Consider the following 26,766-nt stretch of genomic DNA (forward strand, 5'->3'; position numbering starts at 1 on the left):
ACCAGTCCCCTAATCCTAACCCGTACGCTAACACTAACCTGCACTCTCACACGTACGCTCCCCCTAAAGCGTTGTCGTACCCTCACCTGGACCCTAAACCGTCCCCGTCCCCTAACCCTAACCCTAGCCCGAACCCTAACCCTAACCCTTCCCCGAAACCTGACCCTCACCCGTCCCCTAATCCTAACCCGTACGCTAACACTAACCTGCACCCTCACATGTACGCTCCCCCTAAAGCGTTGTCGTACCCTCACCTGGACCCTAAACCGTCCCCGTCCCCTAACCCTAACCCTAGCCCGAACCCTAACCCTAACCCTTCTCCGAAGCCTGACCCTCACCCATCCCCTAATCCTAACCCGTACACTAAGGCTAACCCACGACCTCACAAGTACGCTCCCCCTAAAGCGTTGTCGTACCCTCACCTGGACCCTAAACCGTCCCCGTCCCCTAACCCTAAACCTAGCCCGAACCCTAACCCTAACACTTCCCCGAAGCCTGACCCTCACCCGTCCCCTAATCCTAACCCGTACGCTAACGCTAACCCACGCCCTCACACGTACGCTCCCCCTAAAGCGTTGTCGTACCCTCACCTGGACCCTAAACCGTCCCCGTCCCCTAACCCTAACCCTAACCCGAACCCTAACCCTAACCCTTCCCCGAAGCCTGACCCTCACCCGTCCCCTAATCCTAACCCGTACGCTAAGGCTAACCCGGGCCTTCACACGTACGCTGCCCCTAAAGCGTTGTCGTACCCTCACCTGGACCCTAAACCGTCCCCGTCCCCTAACCCTAACCCTAGCCCGAACCCTAACCCTAACACTTCCCCGAAGCCTGACCCTCACCCGTCCCCTAATCCTAACCCGTACGCTAACGCTAACCCGCGCCCTCACACGTACGCTCCCCCTAAAGCGTTGTCGTACCCTCACCTGGACCCTAAACCGTCCCCGTCCCCTAACCCTAACCCTAGCCCGAACCCTAACCCTAACCCTTCCCCGAAGCCTGACCCTCACCCGTCCCCTAATCCTAACCCGTACGCTAACGCTAAACCGCGCCCTCAAACGTACGCTCCCCCTAAAGCGTTGTCGTACCCTCACCTGGACCCTAAACCATCCCCGTCACCTAACCCTAACCCTAGCCCGAACCCTAACCCTAACCCTTCCCCGAAGCCTGACTCTCACCCGTCCCATAATCCTAACCCATACGCTAAGGCTAACCCACGCCCTCACACGTATGCTCCCCCTAAAGCGTTGTCGTACCCTCACCTGGACCCTAAACCGTCCCCGTCCCCTAACCCTAACCCTAGCCCGAACCCTAACCCTAACCCTTCCCCAAAGCCTGACCCTCACCCGTCCCCTAATCCTAACCCGTACGCTAACGCTAACCCGCGCCCTCACACGTACGCTCCCCCTAAAGCGTTGTCGTACCCTCACCTGGACCCTAAACCGTCCCCGTCCCCTAACCCTAACCCTGGCCCGAACCCTAACCCTAACCCTTCCCCAAAGCCTGAACCTCAACCGTCCCCTAATCCTAACCCGTACGCTAACGCTAACCCGCGCCCTCACACGTACGCTCCCCCTAAAGCGTTGCCGTACCCTCACCTGGACCCTAAACCGTCCCCGTCCCCTAACCCTAACCCTAGCCCGAACCCTAACCCCAACCCTTCCCCGAAGCCTGACCCTCACCCGTCCCCTAATCCTAACCCGTACGCTAACACTAACCCGCGCCCTCACACGTACGCTCCCCCTAAAGCGTTGTCGTACCCTCACCTAGATCCTAAACAGTCCACGTCCCCTAACCCTAACCCTAGCCCGAACCCTAACCCTAACCCTTCCCCGAAGCCTGACCCTCACCCGTCCCCTAATCCTAACCCGTACGCTAACGCTAACCCGCGCCCTCACACGTACGCTCCCCCTAAGCGTTGTCTTACCCTCACCTGGACCCTAAACCGTCCCCGTCCCCTAACCCTAACCCTAGCCCCAACCCTAACCCTAAAACTTCCCCGAAGCCTGACCCTCACCCGTCCCCTAAACCTAACCCATACGCTACCGATAACCCGTGCCCTCACACGTACGCTCCCCCTAAAGCGTTGTCGTACCCTCACCTGGACCCTAAACCGTCCCCGTCCCCTAACCCTAACCCTAGCCCGAACCCTAAGCCTAACCCTTGCCCGAAGCCTGAGCCTCACCCGTCCCCTAATCCTAACCCGTACGCTAACGCTAACACGCGCCCTCACATGTACGCTCCCCCTAAAGCGTTGTCGTACCCTCACCTGGACCCTAAACCATCCCCGTCCCCTAACCCTAACCCTAGCCCGAACCCTAACCCTAACACTTCCCCGAAGCCTGACCCTCACCCGTCCCCTAATCCTAACCCGTACGCTAAGGCTAACCCGCGCCCTCACATGTACGCTCCCCCTAAAGCGTTGTCGTACCCTCACCTGGACCCTAAACCGTCTCTGTCCCCTAACCCTAACCCTAGCCCGGACCCTAACCCTAACCCTTCCCCGAAGCCTGACCCTCACCAGTCCCCTAATCCTAACCCGTACGCTAACACTAACCTGCACCCTCACACGTACGCTCCCCCTAAAGCGTTGTCGTACCCTCACCTGGACCCTAAACCGTCCCCGTCCCCTAACCCTAACCCTAGCCCGAACCCTAACCCTAACCCTTCCCCGAAACCTGACCCTCACCCGTCCCCTAATCCTAACCCGTACACTAACACTAACCTGCACCCTCACACGTACGATCCCCCTAAAGCGTTGTCGTACCCTCACCTGGACCCTAAACCGTCCCCGTCCCCTAACCCTAACCCTAGCCCGAACCCTAACCCTAACCCTTCTCCGAAGCCTGACCCTCACCCATCCCCTAATCCTAACCCGTACACTAAGGCTAACCCACGACCTCACAAGTACGCTCCCCCTAAAGCGTTGTCGTACCCTCACCTGGACCCTAAACCGTCCCCGTCCCCTAACCCTAAACCTAGCCCGAACCCTAACCCTAACACTTCCCCGAAGCCTGACCCTCACCCGTCCCCTAATCCTAACCCGTACGCTAACGCTAACCCACGCCCTCACACGTACGCTCCCCCTAAAGCGTTGTCGTACCCTCACCTGGACCCTAAACCGTCCCCGTCCCCTAACCCTAACCCTAACCCGAACCCTAACCCTAACCCTTCCCCGAAGCCTGACCCTCACCCGTCCCCTAATCCTAACCCGTACGCTAAGGCTAACCCGGGCCTTCACACGTACGCTGCCCCTAAAGCGTTGTCGTACCCTCACCTGGACCCTAAACCGTCCCCGTCCCCTAACCCTAACCCTAGCCCGAACCCTAACCCTAACACTTCCCCGAAGCCTGACCCTCACCCGTCCCCTAATCCTAACCCGTACGCTAACGCTAACCCGCGCCCTCACACGTACGCTCCCCCTAAAGCGTTGTCGTACCCTCACCTGGACCCTAAACCGTCCCCGTCCCCTAACCCTAACCCTAGCCTGAACCCTAACCCTAACCCTTCCCCGAAGCCTGACCCTCACCCGTCCCCTAATCCTAACCCGTAAGCTAACGCTAACCCGCGCCCTCAAACGTACGCTCCCCCTAAAGCGTTGTCGTACCCTCACCTGGACCCTAAACCATCCCCGTCACCTAACCCTAACCCTAGCCCGAACCCTAACCCTAACCCTTCCCCGAAGCCTGACTCTCACCCGTCCCATAATCCTAACCCATACGCTAAGGCTAACCCACGCCCTCACACGTACGCTCCCCCTAAAGCGTTGCCGTACCCTCACCTGGACCCTAAACCGTCCCCATCCCCTAACACTAAACCTAGCCCGAATGATAACCCTAACCCTTCCCCGAAGCCTGACCCTCACCCGTCCCCAAATCCTAACCCGTACGCTAACGCTAACCCGCGCCCTCACACGTACGCTCCCCCTAAAGCGTTGCCGTACCCTCACCTGGACCCTAAACCGTCCCCGTCCCCTAACCCTAACCCTAGCCCGAACCCTAACCCTAACCCTTCCCCGAAGCCTGACCCTCACCCGTCCCCTAATCCTAACCCGTACGCTAACACTAACCCGCGCCCTCACACGTACGCTCCCCCTAAAGCGTTGTCGTACCCTCACCTAGATCCTAAACAGTCCACGTCCCCTAACCCTAACCCTAGCCCGAACCCTAACCCTAACCCTTCCCCGAAGCCTGACCCTCACCCGTCCCCTAATCCTAACCCGTACGCTAACGCTAACACACGCCCTCACACGTACTCTCCCCCTAAAGCGTTGTCGTACCCTCACCTGGACCCTAAACCGTCCCCGTCCCCTAACCCTAACCCTAGCCCAAACCCTAACCGTAAACATTTTCCGAAGCCTGACCCTCACCCGTCCCCTAATCCTAACTCGTATGCTAACGCTAACCCGCGCCCTCACACGTACGCTCCCCCTAAAGCGTTGTCGTACCCTCACCTGGACCCTAAACCGTCCCCGTCCCCTAACCCTAACCCTAACCCGAACCCTAACCCTAACTCTTCCCCAAAGCCTGACCCTCAACCGTCCCCTAATCCTAACCCGTACGCTAACGCTAACCCGCGCCCTCACACGTACGCTCCCCCTAAAGCGTTGTCGTACCCTCACCTGGACCCTAAACCGTCCCCGTCCCATAACCCTAACCCTAGCCCGAACCCTAACCCTAACCCTTCCTCGAAGCCTGACCCTCACCCGTCCCATAATCCTAACCCGTACGCTAACGCTAACCCGCGCCCTCACACGTACGCTCCCCCTAAAGCGTTGTCGTACCCTCACCTGGACCCTAAACCGTCCCCGTCCCCTAACCCTAACCCTAGCCCGAATCCTAACCCTAACCCTTCCCCGAAGCCTGACCCTCACCCATCCCCTAATCCTAACCCGTACGCTAACGCTAACCCGCGCCCTCACACGTACGCTCCCCCTAAAGCGTTGTCGTACCCTCACCTGGACCCTAAACCGTCCCCGTCCCCTAACCCTAACCCTAGCCCGAACCCTAAGCCTAACCCTTCCTCGAAGCCTGACCCTCACCCGTCCCCTAATCCTAACCCGTACGCTAACGCTAACCCGCGCCCTCACACGTACGCTCCCCCTAAGCGTTGTCTTACCCTCACCTGGACCCTAAACCGTCCCCGTCCCCTAACCCTAACCCTAGCCCCAACCCTAACCCTAAAACTTCCCCGAAGCCTGACCCTCACCCGTCCCCTAATCCTAACCCGTACGCTACCGCTAACCCGCGCCCTCACACCTACGCTCCCCCTAAAGCGTTGTCGTACCCTCACCTGGACCCTAAACCGTCCCCGTCCCCTAACCCTAACCCTAGCCCGAACCCTAAGCCTAACCCTTCCCCGAAGCCTGACCCTCACCCGTCCCCTAATCCTAACCCGTACGCTAACGCTAACCCGCGCCCTCACACGTTCGCTCCCCCTAAAGCGTTGTCGTACCCTCACCTGGACCCTAAACCGTCCCCGTCCCCTAACCCTAACCCTAGCCCGAATCCTAACCCTAACCCTTCCCCGAAGCCGGACCCTCACCCGTCCCCTAATCCTAACCCGTGCGCTAACGCTAACACGCGCCCTCACACGTACGCTCCCCCTAAAGTGTTGTCGTACCCTCACCTGGACCCTAAACCGTCCCCGTCCCCTAACCCTTACCCTAGCCCGAACCCTAACCCTAACCCTTCCGCGAAACCTGACCCTCACCCATCGCCTAATCCTAACCCGTACGCTAACACTAACCTGCACCCTCACACGTACGCTCCCCCTAAAGCGGTGTCGTACCCTCACCTGGACCCTAAACCGTCCCCGTCCCCTAACCCTAACCCTAGCCCGAACCCTAACCCTAACCCTTCTCCGAAGCCTGACACTCACCCGTCCCCTAATCCTAACCCGTACACTAAGGCTAACCCACGACCTCACAAGTACGCTCCCCCTAAAGCGTTGTCGTACCCTCACCTGGACCCTAAACCGTCCCCGTCCCCTAACCCTAACCCTAGCCCGAACCCTAACCCTAACACTTCCCCGAAGCCTGACCCTCACCCGTCCCCTAATCCTAACCCGTACGCTAACGCTAACCCGCGCCCTCACACGTACGCTCCCCCTAAAGCGTTGTCGTACCCTCACCTGGACCCTAAACCGTCCCCGTCCCCTAACCCTAACCCTAGCCCGAACCCTAACCCTAACCCTTCCCCGAAGCCTGACCCTCACCCGTCCCCTAATCCTAACCCGTACGCTAAGGCTAACCCGCGCCTTCACACGTACACTGCGGCTAAAGCGTTTTCGTACCCTCACCTGGACCCTAAACCGTCCCCATCCCCTAACCCTAACCCTAGCCCGAACCCTAACCCTAACCCTTCCCCGAATCCTGACCCTCACCCGTCCCCTAATCCTAACCCGTACGCTAACGCTAACCCACGCCCTCACACGTACGCTCCCCCTAAAGCGTTGTCGTACCCTCACCTGGACCCTAAACCGTCCCCGTCCCCTAACTCTAACCCTAGCCCGAACCCTAACCCTAACCCTTCCCCGAAGCCTGACCCTCACCCGTCCCCTAATCCTAACCCGTACGCTAACGCTAACCCGCGCCCTCACACGTACGCTCCCCCTGAAGCGTTGTCGTACCCTCACCTGGACCCTAAACCGTCCCCGTCCCCTAACCGTAACCCTAGCCCAACCCTAAGCCTAACCCTTCCCCGAAGCCTGACCCTCACCCGTCCCCTAATCCTAACCCGTACGCTGACGCTAACCCGCGCCCTCACACGTACGCTCCCCCTAAAGCGTTGTCTTACCCTCACCTGGACCCTAAACCGTCCCCGTCCCCTAACCCTAACCCTAGCCAGAACCCTAACCCTAACACTTCCCCGAAGCCTGACCCTCACCCGTCCCCTAATCCTAACCCGTACGCTACCGATAACCCGTGCCCTCACACGTACGCTCCCCCTAAAGCGTTGTCGTACCCTCACCTGGACCCTAAACCGTCCCCGTCCCCTAACCCTAACCCTAGCCCGAACCCTAAGCCTAACCCTTGCCCGAAGCCTGAGCCTCACCCGTCCCCTAATCCTAACCCGTACGCTAACGCTAACACGCGCCCTCACATGTACGCTCCCCCTAAAGCGTTGTCGTACCCTCACCTGGACCCTAAACCATCCCCGTCCCCTAACCCTAACCCTAGCCCGAACCCTAACCCTAACACTTCCCCGAAGCCTGACCCTCACCCGTCCCCTAATCCTAACCCGTACGCTAAGGCTAACCCGCGCCCTCACATGTACGCTCCCCCTAAAGCGTTGTCGTACCCTCACCTGGACCCTAAACCGTCCCTGTCCCCTAACCCTAACCCTAGCCCGAACCCTAACCCTAACCCTTCCCCGAAGCCTGACCCTCACCAGTCCCCTAATCCTAACCCGTACGCTAACACTAACCTGCACCCTCACACGTACGCTCCCCCTAAAGCGTTGTCGTACCCTCACCTGGACCCTAAACCGTCCCCGTCCCCTAACCCTAACCCTAGCCCGAACCCTAACCCTAACCCTTCCCCGAAACCTGACCCTCACCCGTCCCCTAATCCTAACCCGTACGCTAACACTAACCTGCACCCTCACACGTACGCTCCCCCTAAAGCGTTGTCGTACCCTCACCTGGACCCTAAACCGTCCCCGTCCCCTAACCCTAACCCTAGCCCGAACCCTAACCCTAACCCTTCTCCGAAGCCTGACCCTCACCCATCCCCTAATCCTAACCCGTACACTAAGGCTAACCCACGACCTCACAAGTACGCTCCCCCTAAAGCGTTGTCGTACCCTCACCTGGACCCTAAACCGTCCCCGTCCCCTAGCCCTAAACCTAGCCCGAACCCTAACCCTAACACTTCCCCGAAGCCTGACCCTCACCCGTCCCCTAATCCTAACCCGTACGCTAACGCTAACCCACGCCCTCACACGTACGCTGCCCCTAAAGCGTTGTCGTACCCTCACCTGGACCCTAAACCGTCCCCGTCCCCTAACCCTAACCCTAGCCCGAACCCTAACCCTAACACTTCCCCGAAGCCTGACCCTCACCCGTCCCCTAATCCTAACCCGTACGCTAACGCTAACCCGCGCCCTCACACGTACGCTCCCCCTAAAGCGTTTTCGTACCCTCACCTGGACCCTAAACCGTCCCCGTCCCCTAACCCTAACCCTAGCCCGAACCCTAACCCTAACCCTTCCCCGAAGCCTGACCCTCACCCGTCCCCTAATCCTAACTCGTACGCTAAGGCTAACCCGCGCCTTCACACGTACGCTGCCGCTAAAGCGTTTTCGTACCCTCACCTGGACCCTAAACCGTCCCCGTCCCCTAACCCTAACCCTAGCCCGAACCCTAACCCTAACCCTTCCCCGAATCCTGACCCTCACCCGTCCCCTAATCCTAACCCGTACGCTAACGCTAACCCACGCCCTCACACGTACGCTCCCCCTAAAGCGTTGTCGTACCCTCACCTGGACCCTAAACCGTCCCCGTCCCCTAACTCTAACCCTAGCCCGAACCCTAACCCTAACCCTTCCCCGAAGCCTGACCCTCACCCGTCCCCTAATCCTAACCCGTACGCTAACGCTAACCCGCGCCCTCACACGTACGCTCCCCCTGAAGCGTTGTCGTACCCTCACCTGGACCCTAAACCGTCCCCGTCCCCTAACCCTAACCCTAGCCCAACCCTAAGCCTAACCCTTCCCCGAAGCCTGACCCTCACCCGTCCCCTAATCCTAACCCGTACGCTGACGCTAACCCGCGCCCTCACACGTACGCTCCCCCTAAGGCGTTGTCTTACCCTCACCTGGACCCTAAACCGTCCCCGTCCCCTAACCCTAACCCTAGCCCCAACCCTAACCCTAAAACTTCCCCGAAGCCTGACCCTCGCCCGTCCCCTAATCCTAACCCGTACGCTACCGATAACCCGTGCCCTCACACGTACGCTCCCCCTAAAGCGTTGTCGTACCCTCACCTGGACCCTAAACCGTCCCCGTCCCCTAACCCTAACCCTAGCCCGAACCCTAAGCCTAACCCTTGCCCGAAGCCTGAGCCTCACCCGTCCCCTAATCCTAACCCGTACGCTAACGCTAACACGCGCCCTCACATGTACGCTCCCCCTAAAGCGTTGTCGTACCCTCACCTGGACCCTAAACCGTCCCCGTCCCTTAACCCTAACCCTAGCCCGAACCCTAACCCTAACACTTCCCCGAAGCCTGACCCTCACCCGTCCCCTAATCCTAACCCGTACGCTAAGGCTAACCCGCGCCCTCACATGTACGCTCCCCCTAAAGCGTTGTCGTACCCTCACCTGGACCCTAAACCGTCCCTGTCCCCTAACCCTAACCCTAGCCCGAACCCTAACCCTAACCCTTCCCCGAAGCCTGACCCTCACCAGTCCCCTAATCCTAACCCGTACGCTAACACTAACCTGCACCCTCACACGTACGCTCCCCCTAAAGCGTTGTCGTACCCTCACCTGGACCCTAAACCGTCCCCATCCCCTAACCCTAACCCTAGCCCGAACCCTAACCCTAACCCTTCCCCGAAGCCTGACCCTCACCCGTCCCCTAATCCTAACCCGTACGCTAAGGCTAACCCACGACCTCACAAGTACGCTCCCCCGAAATCGTTGTCGTACCCTCACCTGGACCGTAAACCGTCCCCGTCCCCTAACCCTAAACCTAGCCCGAACCCTAACCCTAACACTTCCCCGAAGCCTGACCCTCACCCGTCCCCTAATCCTAACCCGTACGCTAACGCTAACCCACGCCCTCACACGTACGCTCCCCCTAAAGCGTTGTCGTACCCTCACCTGGACCCTAAACCGTCCCCGTCCCCTAACCTTAACCCTAGCCCGAACCCTAAGCCTAACCCTTGCCCGAAGCCTGACCCTCACCCGTCCCCTAATCCTAACCCGTACGCTAACGATAACCCGCGCCCTCACACGTACGCTCCCCCTAAAGCGTTGTCGTACCCTCACCTGGACCCTAAACCGTCCCCGTCCCCTAACCCTAACCCTAACCCGAACCCTAACCCTAACCCTTCCCCGAAGCCTGACCCTCACCCGTCCCCTAATCCTAACCCGTACGCTAAGGCTAACCCGCGCCTTCACACGTACGCTGCCCCTAAAGCGTTGTCGTACCCTCACCTGGACCCTAAACCGTCCCCGTCCCCTAACCCTAACCCTAGCCAGAACCCTAACCCTAACACTTCCCCGAAGCCTGACCCTCACCCGTCCCCTAATCCTAACCCGTACGCTAACGCTAACCCACGCCCTCACACGTACGCTCCCCCTAAAGCGTTGTCGTACCCTCACCTGGACCCTAAACCGTCCCCGTCCCCTAACCCTAACCCTAGCCCGAACCCTAAGCCTAACCCTTCCCCGAAGCCTGACCCTCACCCGTCCCCTAATCTTAACCCGTACGCTAACGCTAAACCGTGCCCTCACACGTACGCTCCCCCTAAAACGTTGTCGTAGCCTCACCTGGACCCTAAACCATCCCCGTCCCCTAACCCTAACCCTAGCCCGAACCCTAACCCTAACCCTTCCCCGAAGCCTGACCCTCACCCGTCCCATAATCCTAACCCGTACGCTAACGCTAACCCGCGCCCTCACATGCACGCTCCCCCTATAGCGTTGTCGTACCCTCACTTAGACCATAAACCGTCCCCGTCCCCTAACCCTAACCCTAGCCCGAACCCTAACCCTAACCCTTCCCCGAAGCCTGACCCTCACCCGTCCCCTAATCCTAACCCGTACGCTAACGCTAACCCGCGCCCTCACACGTACGTTCCCCCTAAAGCGTTGTCGTACCCTCACCTGGGCCCTAAACCGTCCCCGTCCCCTAACCCTAACCCTAGCCCGAACCCTAACCCTAACCCTTCTCCGAAGCCTGACCCTCACCCATCCCCTAATCCTAACCCGTACACTAAGGCTAACCCACGACCTCACAAGTACGCTCCCCCTAAAGCGTTGTCGTACCCTCACCTGGACCCTAAACCGTCCCCGTCCCCTAACCCTAAACCTAGCCCGAACCCTAACCCTAACACTTCCCCGAAGCCTGACCCTCACCCGTCCCCTAATCCTAACCCGTACGCTAACGCTAACCCACGCCCTCACACGTACGCTGCCCCTAAAGCGTTGTCGTACCCTCACCTGGACCCTAAACCGTCCCCGTCCCCTAACCCTAACCCTAGCCCGAACCCTAACCCTAACACTTCCCCGAAGCCTGACCCTCACCCGTCCCCTAATCCTAACCCGTACGCTAACGCTAACCCGCGCCCTCACACGTACGCTCCCCCTAAAGCGTTGTCGTACCCTCACCTGGACCCTAAACCGTCCCCGTCCCCTAACCCTAACCCTAGCCCGAACCCTAACCCTAACCCTTCCCCGAAGCCTGACCCTCACCCGTCCCCTAATCCTAACTCGTACGCTAAGGCTAACCCGCGCCTTCACACGTACGCTGCCGCTAAAGCGTTTTCGTACCCTCACCTGGACCCTAAACCGTCCCCGTCCCCTAACCCTAACCCTAGCCCGAACCCTAACCCTAACCCTTCCCCGAATCCTGACCCTCACCCGTCCCCTAATCCTAACCCGTACGCTAACGCTAACCCACGCCCTCACACGTACGCTCCCCCTAAAGCGTTGTCGTACCCTCACCTGGACCCTAAACCGTCCCCGTCCCCTAACTCTAACCCTAGCCCGAACCCTAACCCTAACCCTTCCCCGAAGCCTGACCCTCACCCGTCCCCTAATCCTAACCCGTACGCTAACGCTAACCCGCGCCCTCACACGTACGCTCCCCCTGAAGCGTTGTCGTACCCTCACCTGGACCCTAAACCGTCCCCGTCCCCTAACCCTAACCCTAGCCCAACCCTAAGCCTAACCCTTCCCCGAAGCCTGACCCTCACCCGTCCCCTAATCCTAACCCGTACGCTGACGCTAACCCGCGCCCTCACACGTACGCTCCCCCTAAGGCGTTGTCTTACCCTCACCTGGACCCTAAACCGTCCCCGTCCCCTAACCCTAACCCTAGCCCCAACCCTAACCCTAAAACTTCCCCGAAGCCTGACCCTCACCCGTCCCCTAATCCTAACCCGTACGCTACCGATAACCCGTGCCCTCACACGTACGCTCCCCCTAAAGCGTTGTCGTACCCTCACCTGGACCCTAAACCGTCCCCGTCCCCTAACCCTAACCCTAGCCCGAACCCTAAGCCTAACCCTTGCCCGAAGCCTGAGCCTCACCCGTCCCCTAATCCTAACCCGTACGCTAACGCTAACACGCGCCCTCACATGTACGCTCCCCCTAAAGCGTTGTCGTACCCTCACCTGGACCCTAAACCGTCCCCGTCAATTAACCCTAACCCTAGCCCGAACCCTAACCCTAACACTTCCCCGAAGCCTGACCCTCACCCGTCCCCTAATCCTAACCCGTACGCTAAGGCTAACCCGCGCCCTCACATGTACGCTCCCCCTAAAGCGTTGTCGTACCCTCACCTGGACCCTAAACCGTCCCTGTCCCCTAACCCTAACCCTAGCCCGAACCCTAACCCTAACCCTTCCCCGAAGCCTGACCCTCACCAGTCCCCTAATCCTAACCCGTACGCTAACACTAACCTGCACCCTCACACGTACGCTCCCCCTAAAGCGTTGTCGTACCCTCACCTGGACCCTAAACCGTCCCCATCCCCTAACCCTAACCCTAGCCCGAACCCTAACCCTAACCCTTCCCCGAAGCCTGACCCTCACCCGTCCCCTAATCCTAACCCGTACGCTAAGGCTAACCCACGACCTCACAAGTACGCTCCCCCGAAATCGTTGTCGTACCCTCACCTGGACCCTAAACCGTCCCCGTCCCCTAACCCTAAACCTAGCCCGAACCCTAACCCTAACACTTCCCCGAAGCCTGACCCTCACCCGTCCCCTAATCCTAACCCGTACGCTAACGCTAACCCACGCCCTCACACGTACGCTCCCCCTAAAGCGTTGTCGTACCCTCACCTGGACCCTAAACCGTCCCCGTCCCCTAACCTTAACCCTAGCCCGAACCCTAAGCCTAACCCTTGCCCGAAGCCTGACCCTCACCCGTCCCCTAATCCTAACCCGTACGCTAACGATAACCCGCGCCCTCACACGTACGCTCCCCCTAAAGCGTTGTCGTACCCTCACCTGGACCCTAAACCGTCCCCGTCCCCTAACCCTAACCCTAACCCGAACCCTAACCCTAACCCTTCCCCGAAGCCTGACCCTCACCCGTCCCCTAATCCTAACCCGTACGCTAAGGCTAACCCGCGCCTTCACACGTACGCTGCCCCTAAAGCGTTGTCGTACCCTCACCTGGACCCTAAACCGGCCCCGTCCCCTAACCCTAACCCTAGCCAGAACCCTAACCCTAACACTTCCCCGAAGCCTGACCCTCACCCGTCCCCTAATCCTAACCCGTACGCTAACGCTAACCCACGCCCTCACACGTACGCTCCCCCTAAAGCGTTGTCGTACCCTCACCTGGACCCTAAACCGTCCCCGTCCCCTAACCCTAACCCTAGCCCGAACCCTAAGCCTAACCCTTCCCCGAAGCCTGACCCTCACCCGTCCCCTAATCTTAACCCGTACGCTAACGCTAAACCGTGCCCTCACACGTACGCTCCCCCTAAAACGTTGTCGTAGCCTCACCTGGACCCTAAACCATCCCCGTCCCCTAACCCTAACCCTAGCCCGAACCCTAACCCTAACCCTTCCCCGAAGCCTGACCCTCACCCGTCCCCTAATCCTAACCCGTACGCTAACGCTAACCCGCGCCCTCACATGCACGCTCCCCCTATAGCGTTGTCGTACCCTCACTTAGACCATAAACCGTCCCCGTCCCCTAACCCTAACCCTAGCCCGAACCCTAACCCTAACCCTTCCCCGAAGCCTGACCCTCACCCGTCCCCTAATCCTAACCCGTACGCTAACGCTAACCCGCGCCCTCACACGTACGTTCCCCCTAAAGCGTTGTCGTACCCTCACCTGGGCCCTAAACCGTCCCCGTCCCCTAACCCTAACCCTAGCCCGAACCCTAACCCTAACCCTTCCCCGAAGCCTGACCCTCACCCGTCCCCTAATCCTAAACCGTACGCTAACGCTAACCCGCGCCCTCACACGTACGCTCCCCCTAAAGCGTTGTCGTACCCTCACCTGGACCCTAAACCGTCCCCGTCCCCTAACCCTAACCCTAGCCCGAACCCTAACCCTAACCCTTCCCCGACCTGACCCTCACCCGTCCCCTAATCCTAACCCGTACGCGAACGCTAACCCACGCCCTCACACGTACGCTCCCCCTAAAGCGTTGTCGTACCCTCACCTGGACCCTAAACCGTCCCCGTCCCCTAACCCTAACCCTAGCCCGAGCCCTAACCCTAACCCTTCCCCGAAGCCTGACCCTCACCCGTCCCCTAATCCTAACCCGTACGCGAACGCTAACCCGCGCCCTCACACGTACGCTCCCCCTAAAGCGTTGTCGTACCCTCACCTGGACCCTAAACCGTCCCCATCCCCTAACCGTAACCCTAGCCCGAACCCTAACCCTAACCCTTCCCCGAAGCCTGACCCTCACCCGTGCCGTAATCCTAAACCGTACGTGAACGCTAAACCACGCCCTCACACGTACGCTCCCCCTAATGCATTGTCGTACCCTCACCTGGACCCTAAACCGTCCCCGTCCCCTAACCCTAACCCTGGCCCGAACCCTAACCCTAACCCTTCCCCGAAGCCTGACCGTCACCCGTCCCCTAATCCTAAACCGTACGCGAACGCTAAACCGCGCCCTCACACGTACGCTCCCCCTAAAGCGTTGCTGTACCCTCACCTGGACCCTAAACCGTCCCCGTCCCCTAAACCTAACCCTAGCCCGAACCCTAACCCTAACCCTTCCCCGAAGCCTGACCCTCACCCGTCCCCTAATCCTAACCCGAACGCTAACACTAACCCGCGCCCTCACACGTAGGCTCCCCCTGAAGCGTTGCCGTACCCTCACCTGGACCCTAAACCGTCCCCGACCCTAACCCTAACCCTAGCCCGAACCCTAACCCTAACCCTTCCCGGAAGCCTGACCCTCACCCGTCCCATAATCCTGACCCGTACGCTAAGGCTAACCCGCGTCCTCACACGTACGCTCCCCCTAAAGCGTTGTCGTACCCTCACCTGGACCCTAAACCGTCCCCGTCCCCTAACCCTAACCCTAGCCCGAACCCTAACCCTAACCCTTCCCCAAAGCCTGACCCTCACCCGTCCCCTAATCCTAACCCGTACGCGAACGCTAACCCGCGCCCTCACACGTACGCTCCCCCTAAAGCGTTGTCGTACCCTCACCTGGACCCTAAACCGTCCCCGTCCCCTAACCCTAACCCTAGCCCGAACCCTAACCCTAACCCTTCCCCGAAGCCTGACCCTCAGCCGTCCCCTAATCCTAACCCGTACGCTAAGGCTAACCCGCGCCCTCACACGTACGCTCCCCCTAAAGCGTTGTCGTACCCTCACCTGGACCCTAAAGCGTCCCCGTCCCCTAACCCTAACCCTAGCCCGAACCCTAACCCTAACCCTTCCCCAAAGCCTGACCCTCACCGGTCCCCTAATCCTAACCCGTACGCGAACGCTAACCCGCGCCCTCACACGTACGCTCACCCTAAAACGTTGTCGTACCCTCACCTGGACCCTAAACCGTCCCCGTCCCCTAACCCTAACCCTAGCCCGAACCCTAACCCTAACCCTTCCCCGAAACCTGACCCTCACCCGTCCCCTAATCCTAACCCGTACGCTAATACTAACCCGCGCCCTCACACGTAGGCTCCCCCTAAAGCGTTGCAGTACCATCACCTGGACCCTAAACCGTCCCTGTCCCCTAACCCTAACCCTAGCCCGAACCCTAACCCTAACCCTTCCCCGAAGCCAGACCCTCACCCGTCCCCTAATCCTAACCCGTACGCTAACACTAACCCGCGCCCTCACACGCACGCTCCCCGTAAAGCGTTGCCATACCCTCACCTGGACCCTAAACCGTCCCCGTACCCTAACCCTAACCCTAGCCCGAACCCTAACCCTAACCCTTCCCCGAAGCCTGACCCTCACCCGTACCCTAATCCTAACCCGTACACTAACACTAACCCGCGCCCTCACCTGCACACTCCCCCTAAAGCGTTGCCGTACCCTCACCTGGACCCTAAACCGTCCCCGTCCCCTAACACTAACCCTAGCCCGAACCCTAACCCTAACCCTTCCCCGAATCCTGACCCTCAACCGTCCCCTAATCCTAACCCGTACGCTAACACTAACCCGCGCCCTCACACGCACGCTCCCCCTAAAGCGTTGTCGTACCCTCACCTGGACCCTAAACCGTCCCCGTCCCCTAACCCTAACCCTAGCCCGAACCCCAACCCTAACCCTTCCCTGAAGCCTGACACTCACCCGTTCCCAAATCCTAACGCGTACGCTCAGACTAACCCGCGCCCTCACACGCACGCTCCCCCTAAAGCGTTGCCGTACCCTCACCTGGACCCTAAACCGTCCCCGTCCCCTAACCCTAACCCTAGCCCGAACCCTAACCCTAACCCTTCCCCGAAGCCTGACCCTCACCCATCCCCTAATCCTAACCCGTACGCTAACACTAACCCGCGCCCTCACACGCAGGCTCCCCCGAAAGCGTTGCCGTACCCTCACCTGGACCCTAAACCGTCCCCATCCCCTAACCCTAACCCTAGCCCGAACCCTAACCCTAACCCTTCCCCGAAGCCTGACCCTCACCCGTCCCTAATCCTAACCCGTACGCTAACACTAACCCGCGCCCTCACACGTACGCTCCCCCTAAAGCGTTGTCGTACCCTCACCTGGACCCTAAACCGTCCCCGTCCCCTAACCCTAACCCTAGCCCGAACCCTAACCCTAACCCTTCCCCGAAGCCTGACCTTCACCCGTCCCCTAATCCTAAACCGTACACTAACACTAACCCGCGCCCTCACCCGCACACTCCCCCTAAAGCGTTGCCGTACCCTCACCTGGACCCTAAACCGTCCCCGTCCCCTAACCCTAACCCTAGCCCGAACCCTAACCCTAACCCTTCCCCGAATCCTGACCCTCACCCGTCCCCTAATCCTAACCCGTACGCTAACACTAACCCGCGCCCTCACACGCAGGCTCCCCCGAAAGCGTTGCCGTACCCTCACATGGACCCTAAACCGTCCCCGTTCCCTAACCCTAACCCTAGCCCGAACCCTAACCCTAACCCTTCCCCGAAGCCTGACCCTCACCCATCCCCTAATCCTAACCCGTACGCTAACACTAAACCGCGCCCTCACACGCACGCTCCCCCTAAAGCGTTGCCGTACCGTCACCTGGACCCTAAACCGTCCCCGTCCCCTAACCCTAACCCTAGCCCGAACCCTAACCCTAACCCTTCCCCGAATCCTGACCCTCACCCGTCCCCTAATCCTAACCCGTACGCTAACACTAACCCGCGCCCTCACACGCACGCTCCCCCTAAAGCGTTGCCGTACCCTCACCTGGACCCTAAACCGTCCCCGTCCCCTAACCCTAACCCTAGCCCGAACCCCAACCCTAACCCTTCTCTGAAGCCTGATCCTCACCCGTCCCCTAATCCTAACCCGTATGCTCAGAATAACTCGCGCCCTCACACGCACGCTCCCCCTAAAGCGTTGCCGTACCCTCACCTGGACCCTAAACCGTCCCCGTCCCCTAACCCTAACCCTAGCCCGAACCCTAACCCTAACCCTTCCCCGAAGCCTGACCCTCACCCGTCCCCTAATCCTAACCCGTACGCTAACGCTAACCCGCGCCCTCACACGCAGGCTCCCCCGAAAGCGTTGCCGTACCCTCACCTGGACCCTAAACCGTCCCCATCCCCTAACCCTAACCCTAGCCCGAACCCTAACCCTAAACCTTCCCCGAAGCCTGACCCTCACCCGTCCCCTAATCCTAACCCGTACGCTAACGCTAACCCGCGCCCTCACACTTACGCTCCCCCTAAAGCGTTGTTGTACCCTCACCTGGACCCTAAACCGTACCCCACCCTAACCCTAACCCTAGCCCGAACCCTAACCCTAACCCTTCCCCGAAGCCTGACCCTCACCCGTCCCATAATCCTAACCCGTACGCTAAGGCTAACCCGCGCCCTCACACGTACGCTCCCCCTAAAGCGTTGCCGTACCCTCACCTGGACCCTAAACCGTCCCCATCCCCTAACCCTAACCCTAGCCCGAACCCTAACCCTAACCCTTCCCCGAAGCCTGACCCTCACCCGTCCCCTAATCCTAACCCGTACGCTAACACTAACCCGCGCCCTCACACGCACGCTCCCCCTAAAGCGATGCTGTAACCTCACCTGGACCCTAATCGGTCCCTGTCCCCTAACCCTAACCCTAGCCCGAACCCCAACCCTAACCCTTCTCTGAAGCCTGACCCTCACCCGTCCCATAATCCTAACCCGTATGCTCAGACTAACTTGCGCCCTCACACGCACGCTCCCCCTAAAGCGTTGCCGTACCCTCACCTGGACCCTAAACCGTCCCCGTCCCCTAACCCTAACCCTAGCCCGAACCCTAACCCTAACCCTTCCCCGAATCCTGACCCTCACCCGTCCCCTAATCCTAACCCGTACGCTAACACTAACCCGCGCCCTCACACTCACGCTCCCCCTAAAGCGTTGCCGTACCCTCACCTGGACCCTAAACCGTCCCCGTCCCCTAACCCTAACCCTAGCCCGAACCCCAACCCTAACCCTTGCCCGAAGCCTGAGCCTCACCCGTCCCCTAATCCTAACCCGTACGCTCAGACTAACCCGCGCCCTCACAAGCACGCTCCCCCTAAAGCGTTGCCGTACCCTCACCTGGACCCTAAACCGTCCCCGTCCCCTAACCCTAACCCTAGCCCGAACCCTAACCCTAACCCTTCCCCGAAGCCTGACCCTCACCCGTCCCCTAATACTAACCCGTACGCTAACATTAATCCGCGCCCTCACACGCAGGCTCCCCCGAAAGCGTTGCCGTACCCTCACCTGGACCCTAAACCGTCCCCGTCCCCTAACCCTAACCCTAGCCCGAACCCTAACCCTAACACTTCCCCGAAGCCTGACCCTCACCCGTCCCCTAATCCTAACCCGTACGCTAACACTAACCCGCGCCCTCACACGCACGCTCCCCCTAAAGCGTTGCCGTACCCTCACCTCGACCCTAAACAGTCCCCGTCCCCTAACCCTAACCCTAGCCCGAACCCTAACCCTAACCCTTCCCCGAAGCCTGACCCTCACCCGTCCCATAATCCTAACCCGTACGCTAAGGCTAACCCGCGCCCTCACACGTATGCTCCCCCTAAAGCGTTGTCGTACCCTCACCTGGACCCTAAACCGTCCCCGTCCCCTAACCCTAACCCTAGCCCGAACCCTAACCCTAACCCTTCCCCGAATCCTGACCCTCACCCGTCCCCTAATCCTAACCCGTACACTAACACTAACCCGCGCCCTCACCCGCACACTCCCCCTAAAGCGTTGCCGTACCCTCACCTGGACCCTAAACCGTCCCCGTCCCCTAACCCTAACCCTAGCCCGAACCCTAACCCTAACACTTCCCCGAATCCTTACCCTCACCCGTCCCCTAATCCTAACCCGTACGCTAACACTAACCCGCGCCCTCACACGCAGGCTCCCCCGAAAGCGTTGCCGTACCCTCACATATACCCTAAAACGTCCTCGTTCCCTAACCCTAACCCTAGCCCGAACCCTAACCCTAACCCTTCCCCGAAGCCTGACCCTCACCCATCCCCTAATCCTAACCCGTACGCTAACACTAAACCGCGCCCTCACACGCACGCTCCCCCTAAAGCGTTGCCGTACCGTCACCTGGACCCTAAACCGTCCCCGTCCCCTAACCCTAACCCTAGCCCGAACCCTAACCCTAACCCTTCCCCGAATCCTGACCCTCACCCGTCCCCTAATCCTAACCCGTATGCTAACACTAACCCGCGCCCGCACACGCACGCTCCCCCTAAAGCGTTGCCGTACCCTCACCTGGACCCTAAACCGTCCCCGTCCCCTAACCCTAACCCTAGCCCGAACCCCAACCCTAACCCTTCTCTGAAGCCTGATCCTCACCCGTCCCCTAATCCTAACCCGTATGCTCAGACTAACTTGCGCCCTCACACGCACGCTCCCCCTAAAGCGTTGCCGTACCCTCACCTGGACCCTAAACCGTCCCCGTCCCCTAACCCTAACCCTAGCCCGAACCCTAACCCTAACACTTCCCCGAAGCCTGACCCTCACCCATCCCCTAATCCTAACCCGTACGCTAACACTAACCCGCGCCCTCACACGCAGGCTCCCCCGAAAGCGTTGCCGTACCCTCACCTCGACCCTAAACCGTCCCCATCCCCTAACCCTAACCCTAGCCCGAACCCTAACCCTAAACCTTCCCCGAAGCCTGACCCTCACCCGTCCCCTAATCCTAACCCGTACGCTAACGCTAACCCGCGCCCTCACACGTACGCTCCCCCTAAAGCGTTCTCGTACCCTCACCTGGACCCTAAACCGTCCCCGACCCTAACCCTAACCCTAGCCCAAACCCTAACGCTAACCCTTCCCCGAAGCCTGACCCTCACCCGTCCCATAATCCTAACCCGTACGCTAAGGCTAACCCGCGCCCTCACACGTACGCTCCCCCTAAAGCGTTGCCGTACCCTCACCTGGACCCTAAACCGTCCCCATCCCCTAACACTAAACCTAGCCCGAACCCTAACCCTAACCCTTCCCCGAAGCCTGACCCTCACCCGACCCCTAATCCTAACCCGTACGCTAACACTAACCCGCGCCCTCACACGCACGCTCCCCCTAAAGCGATGCCGTAACCTCACCTGGACCCTAATCGGTCCCTGTCCCCTAAACCTAACCCTACCCCGAACCCTAACCCTAACCCTTCCCCGAAGCCTGACCCTCACCCATCCCCTAATCCTAACCCGTACGCTAACACTAAACCGCGCCCTCACACGCACGCTCCCCCTAAAGCGTTGCCGTACCCTCACCTGGACCCTAAACTGTCCCCGTCCCCTAACCCTAACGCTAGCCCGAACCCTAACCCTAACACTTCCCCGAAACCTGACCCTCACCCGTCCCCTAATCCTAACCCGTACGCTAACACTAACCCGCGCCCTCACACGCACGCTCCCCCTAAAGCGTTGCCGTACCCTCACCTGGACCCTAAACCGTCCCCGTCCCCTAACCCTAACCCTAGCCCGAACCCTAACCCTAACCCTTCGCCGAAGCCTGACCCTCACCCGTCCCCTAATCCTAACCCGTACGCTAACGCTAACCCGCGCCCTCACACGTACGCTCCCCCTAAAGCGTTGTCGTACCCTCACCTGGACCCTAAACCGTCCCCGTCCCCTAACCCTAACCCTAGCCCGAACCCTAACCCTAACCCTTCCCCGAATCCTGACCCTCACCCGTCCCCTAATCCTAACCCGTACGCTAACACTAACCCGCGCCCTCACACGCACGCTCCCCCTAAAGCTTTGCCGTACCCTCACCTGGACCCTAAACCGTCCCCGTCCCCTAACCCTAACCCTAGCCCGAACCCCAACCCTAACCCTTCCCTGAAGCCTGATCCTCACCCGTCCCCTAATCCTAACCCGTACCCTCAGACTAACCCGCGCCCTCACACGCACGCTCCCCCTAAAGCGTTGCCGTACCCTCACCTGGACCCTAAACCTTCCCCGTCCCCTAACCCTAACCCTAGCCCGAACCCCAACCCTAACCCTTGCCCGAAGCCTGAGCCTCACCCGTCCCCTAATCCTAACCCGTACGCTCAGACTAACCCGCGCCCTCACAAGCACGCTCCTCCTAAAGCGTTGCCGTACCCTCACCTGGACCCTAAACTGTCCCCGTCCCCTAAGCCTAACCCTAGCCCGAACCCTAACCCTAACCCTTCCCCGAAGCCTGACCCTCACCCGTCCCCTAATCCTAACCCGTACGCTAACACTAACCCGCGCCCTCACACGCAGGCTCCCCCGAAAGCGTTGCCGTACCCTCACCCGGACCCTAAACCGTCCCCGTCCCCTAACCCTAACCCTAGCCCGAACCCTAACCCTAACCCTTCCCCGAAGCCTGACCCTCACCCGTCCCCTAATCCTAACCCGTACGCTAACACTAACCCGCGCCCTCACACGCACGCTCCCCCTAAAGCGTTGCCGTACCCTCACCTGGACCCTAAACTGTCCCCGTCCCCTAACCCTAACCCTAGCCCGAACCCTAACCCTAACCCTTCCCCGAAGCCTGACCCTCACCCGTCCCATAATCCTAACCCGTACGCTAAGGCTAACCCGCGCCCTCACACGTACGCTCCCCTTAAAGCGTTGTCGTACCCTCACCTGGACCCTAAACCGTCCCCGTCCCCTAACCCTAACCCTAGCCCGAACCCTAACCCTAACCCTTCCCCGAATCCTGACCCTCACCCGTCCCCTAATCCTAACCCGTACACTAACACTAACCCGCGCCCTCACCCGCACACTCCCCCTAAAGCGTTGCCGTACCCTCACCTGGACCCTAAACCGTCCCCGTCCCCTAACCCTAACCCTAGCCCGAACCCTAACCCTAACACTTCCCCGAATCCTTACCCTCACCCGTCCCCTAATCCTAACCCGTACGCTAACACTAACCCGCGCCCTCACACGCAGGCTCCCCCGAAAGCGTTGCCGTACCCTCACATATACCCTAAAACGTCCCCGTTCCCTAACCCTAACCCTAGCCCGAACCCTAACCCTAACCCTTCCCCGAAGCCTGACCCTCACCCATCCCCTAATCCTAACCCGTACGCTAACACTAAACCGCGCCCTCACACGCACGCTCCCCCTAAAGCGTTGCCGTACCGTCACCTGGACCCTAAACCGTCCCCGTCCCCTAACCCTAACCCTAGCCCGAACCCTAACCCTAACCCTTCCCCGAATCCTGACCCTCACCCGTCCCCTAATCCTAACCCGTATGCTAACACTAACCCGCGCCCGCACACGCACGCTCCCCCTAAAGCGTTGCCGTACCCTCACCTGGACCCTAAACCGTCCCCGTCCCCTAACCCTAACCCTAGCCCGAACCCCAACCCTAACCCTTCTCTGAAGCCTGATCCTCACCCGTCCCCTAATCCTAACCCGTATGCTCAGACTAACTTGCGCCCTCACACGCACGCTCCCCCTAAAGCGTTGCCGTACCCTCACCTGGACCCTAAACCGTCCCCGTCCCCTAACCCTAACCCTAGCCCGAACCCTAACCCTAACACTTCCCCGAAGCCTGACCCTCACCCATCCCCTAATCCTAACCCGTACGCTAACACTAACCCGCGCCCTCACACGCAGGCTCCCCCGAAAGCGTTGCCGTACCCTCACCTCGACCCTAAACCGTCCCCATCCCCTAACCCTAACCCTAGCCCGAACCCTAACCCTAAACCTTCCCCGAAGCCTGACCCTCACCCGTCCCCTAATCCTAACCCGTACGCTAACGCTAACCCGCGCCCTCACACGTACGCTCCCCCTAAAGCGTTCTCGTACCCTCACCTGGACCCTAAACCGTCCCCGACCCTAACCCTAACCCTAGCCCAAACCCTAACGCTAACCCTTCCCCGAAGCCTGACCCTCACCCGTCCCATAATCCTAACCCGTACGCTAAGGCTAACCCGCGCCCTCACACGTACGCTCCCCCTAAAGCGTTGCCGTACCCTCACCTGGACCCTAAACCGTCCCCATCCCCTAACACTAAACCTAGCCCGAACCCTAACCCTAACCCTTCCCCGTAGCCTGACCCTCACCCGACCCCTAATCCTAACCCGTACGCTAACACTAACCCGCGCCCTCACACGCACGCTCCCCCTAAAGCGATGCCGTAACCTCACCTGGACCCTAATCGGTCCCTGTCCCCTAAACCTAACCCTACCCCGAACCCTAACCCTAACCCTTCCCCGAAGCCTGACCCTCACCCATCCCCTAATCCTAACCCGTACGCTAACACTAAACCGCGCCCTCACACGCACGCTCCCCCTAAAGCGTTGCCGTACCCTCACCTGGACCCTAAACTGTCCCCGTCCCCTAACCCTAACGCTAGCCCGAACCCTAACCCTAACACTTCCCCGAAACCTGACCCTCACCCGTCCCCTAATCCTAACCCGTACGCTAACACTAACCCGCGCCCTCACACGCACGCTCCCCCTAAAGCGTTGCCGTACCCTCACCTGGACCCTAAACCGTCCCCGTCCCCTAACCCTAACCCTAGCCCGAACCCTAACCCTAACCCTTCGCCGAAGCCTGACCCTCACCCGTCCCCTAATCCTAACCCGTACGCTAACGCTAACCCGCGCCCTCACACGTACGCTCCCCCTAAAGCGTTGTCGTACCCTCACCTGGACCCTAAACCGTCCCCGTCCCCTAACCCTAACCCTAGCCCGAACCCTAACCCTAACCCTTCCCCGAATCCTGACCCTCACCCGTCCCCTAATCCTAACCCGTACGCTAACACTAACCCGCGCCCTCACACGCACGCTCCCCCTAAAGCTTTGCCGTACCCTCACCTGGACCCTAAACCGTCCCCGTCCCCTAACCCTAACCCTAGCCCGAACCCCAACCCTAACCCTTCCCTGAAGCCTGATCCTCACCCGTCCCCTAATCCTAACCCGTACCCTCAGACTAACCCGCGCCCTCACACGCACGCTCCCCCTAAAGCGTTGCCGTACCCTCACCTGGACCCTAAACCTTCCCCGTCCCCTAACCCTAACCCTAGCCCGAACCCCAACCCTAACCCTTGCCCGAAGCCTGAGCCTCACCCGTCCCCTAATCCTAACCCGTACGCTCAGACTAACCCGCGCCCTCACAAGCACGCTCCTCCTAAAGCGTTGCCGTACCCTCACCTGGACCCTAAACTGTCCCCGTCCCCTAAGCCTAACCCTAGCCCGAACCCTAACCCTAACCCTTCCCCGAAGCCTGACCCTCACCCGTCCCCTAATCCTAACCCGTACGCTAACACTAACCCGCGCCCTCACACGCAGGCTCCCCCGAAAGCGTTGCCGTACCCTCACCCGGACCCTAAACCGTCCCCGTCCCCTAACCCTAACCCTAGCCCGAACCCTAACCCTAACCCTTCCCCGAAGCCTGACCCTCACCCGTCCCCTAATCCTAACCCGTACGCTAACACTAACCCGCGCCCTCACACGCACGCTCCCCCTAAAGCGTTGCCGTACCCTCACCTCGACCCTAAACAGTCCCCGTCCCCTAACCCTAACCCTAGCCCGAACCCTAACCCTAACCCTTCCCCGAAGCCTGACCCTCACCCGTCCCATAATCCTAACCCGTACGCTAAGGCTAACCCGCGCCCTCACATGTACGCTCCCCTTAAAGCGTTGTCGTACCCTCACCTGGACCCTAAACCGTCCCCGTCCCCTAACCCTAACCCTAGCCCGAATCCTAACCCTAACCCTTCCCCGAATCCTGACCCTCACACGTCCCCTAATCCTAACCCGTACACTAACACTAACCCGCGCCCTCACCCGCACACTCCCCCTAAAGCGTTGCCGTACCCTCACCTGGACCCTAAACCGTCCCCGTCCCCTAACCCTAACCCTAGCCCGAACCCTAACCCTAACCCTTCCCCGAATCCTGACCCTCACCCGTCCCCTAATCCTAACCCGTACGCTAACACTAACCCGCGCCCTCACACGCAGGCTCCCCCGAAAGCGTTGCCGTACCCTCACATGTACCCTAAAACGTCCCCGTTCCCTAACCCTAACCCTAGCCCGAACCCTAACCCTAACCCTTCCCCGAAGCCTGACCCTCACCCATCCCCTAATCCTAACCCGTACGCTAACACTAAACCGCGCCCTCACACGCACGCTCCCCCTAAAGCGTTGCCGTACCGTCACCTGGACCCTAAACCGTCCCCGTCCCCTAACCCTAACCCTAGCCCGAACCCTAACCCTAACCCTTCCCCGAAGCCTGACCCTCACCCGTCCCCTAATACTAACCCGTACGCTAACATTAATCCGCGCCCTCACACGCAGGCTCCCCCGAAAGCGTTGCCGTACCCTCACCTGGACCCTAAACCGTCCCCGTCCCCTAACCCTAACCCTAGCCCGAACCCTAACCCTAACACTTCCCCGAAGCCTGACCCTCACCCGTCCCCTAATCCTAACCCGTACGCTAACACTAACCCGCGCCCTCACACGCACGCTCCCCCTAAAGCGTTGCCGTACCCTCACCTCGACCCTAAACAGTCCCCGTCCCCTAACCCTAACCCTAGCCCGAACCCTAACCCTAACCCTTCCCCGAAGCCTGACCCTCACCCGTCCCATAATCCTAACCCGTACGCTAAGGCTAAACCGCGCCCTCACACGTATGCTCCCCCTAAAGCGTTGTCGTACCCTCACCTGGACCCTAAACCGTCCCCGTCCCCTAACCCTAACCCTAGCCCGAACCCTAACCCTAACCCTTCCCCGAAGCCTGACCCTCACCCGTCCCCTAATCCTAACCCGTACACTAACACTAACCCGCGCCCTCACCCGCACACTCCCCCTAAAGCGTTGCCGTACCCTCACCTGGACCCTAAACCGTCCCCGTCCCCTAACCCTAACCCTAGCCCGAACCCTAACCCTAACACTTCCCCGAATCCTTACCCTCACCCGTCCCCTAATCCTAACCCGTACGCTAACACTAACCCGCGCCCTCACACGCAGGCTCCCCCGA

Source organism: Delphinus delphis, chromosome 16 (assembly GCF_949987515.2).
Source record: "Delphinus delphis chromosome 16, mDelDel1.2, whole genome shotgun sequence".
NCBI classification, from domain to species: Eukaryota; Metazoa; Chordata; class Mammalia; order Artiodactyla; family Delphinidae; genus Delphinus; species Delphinus delphis.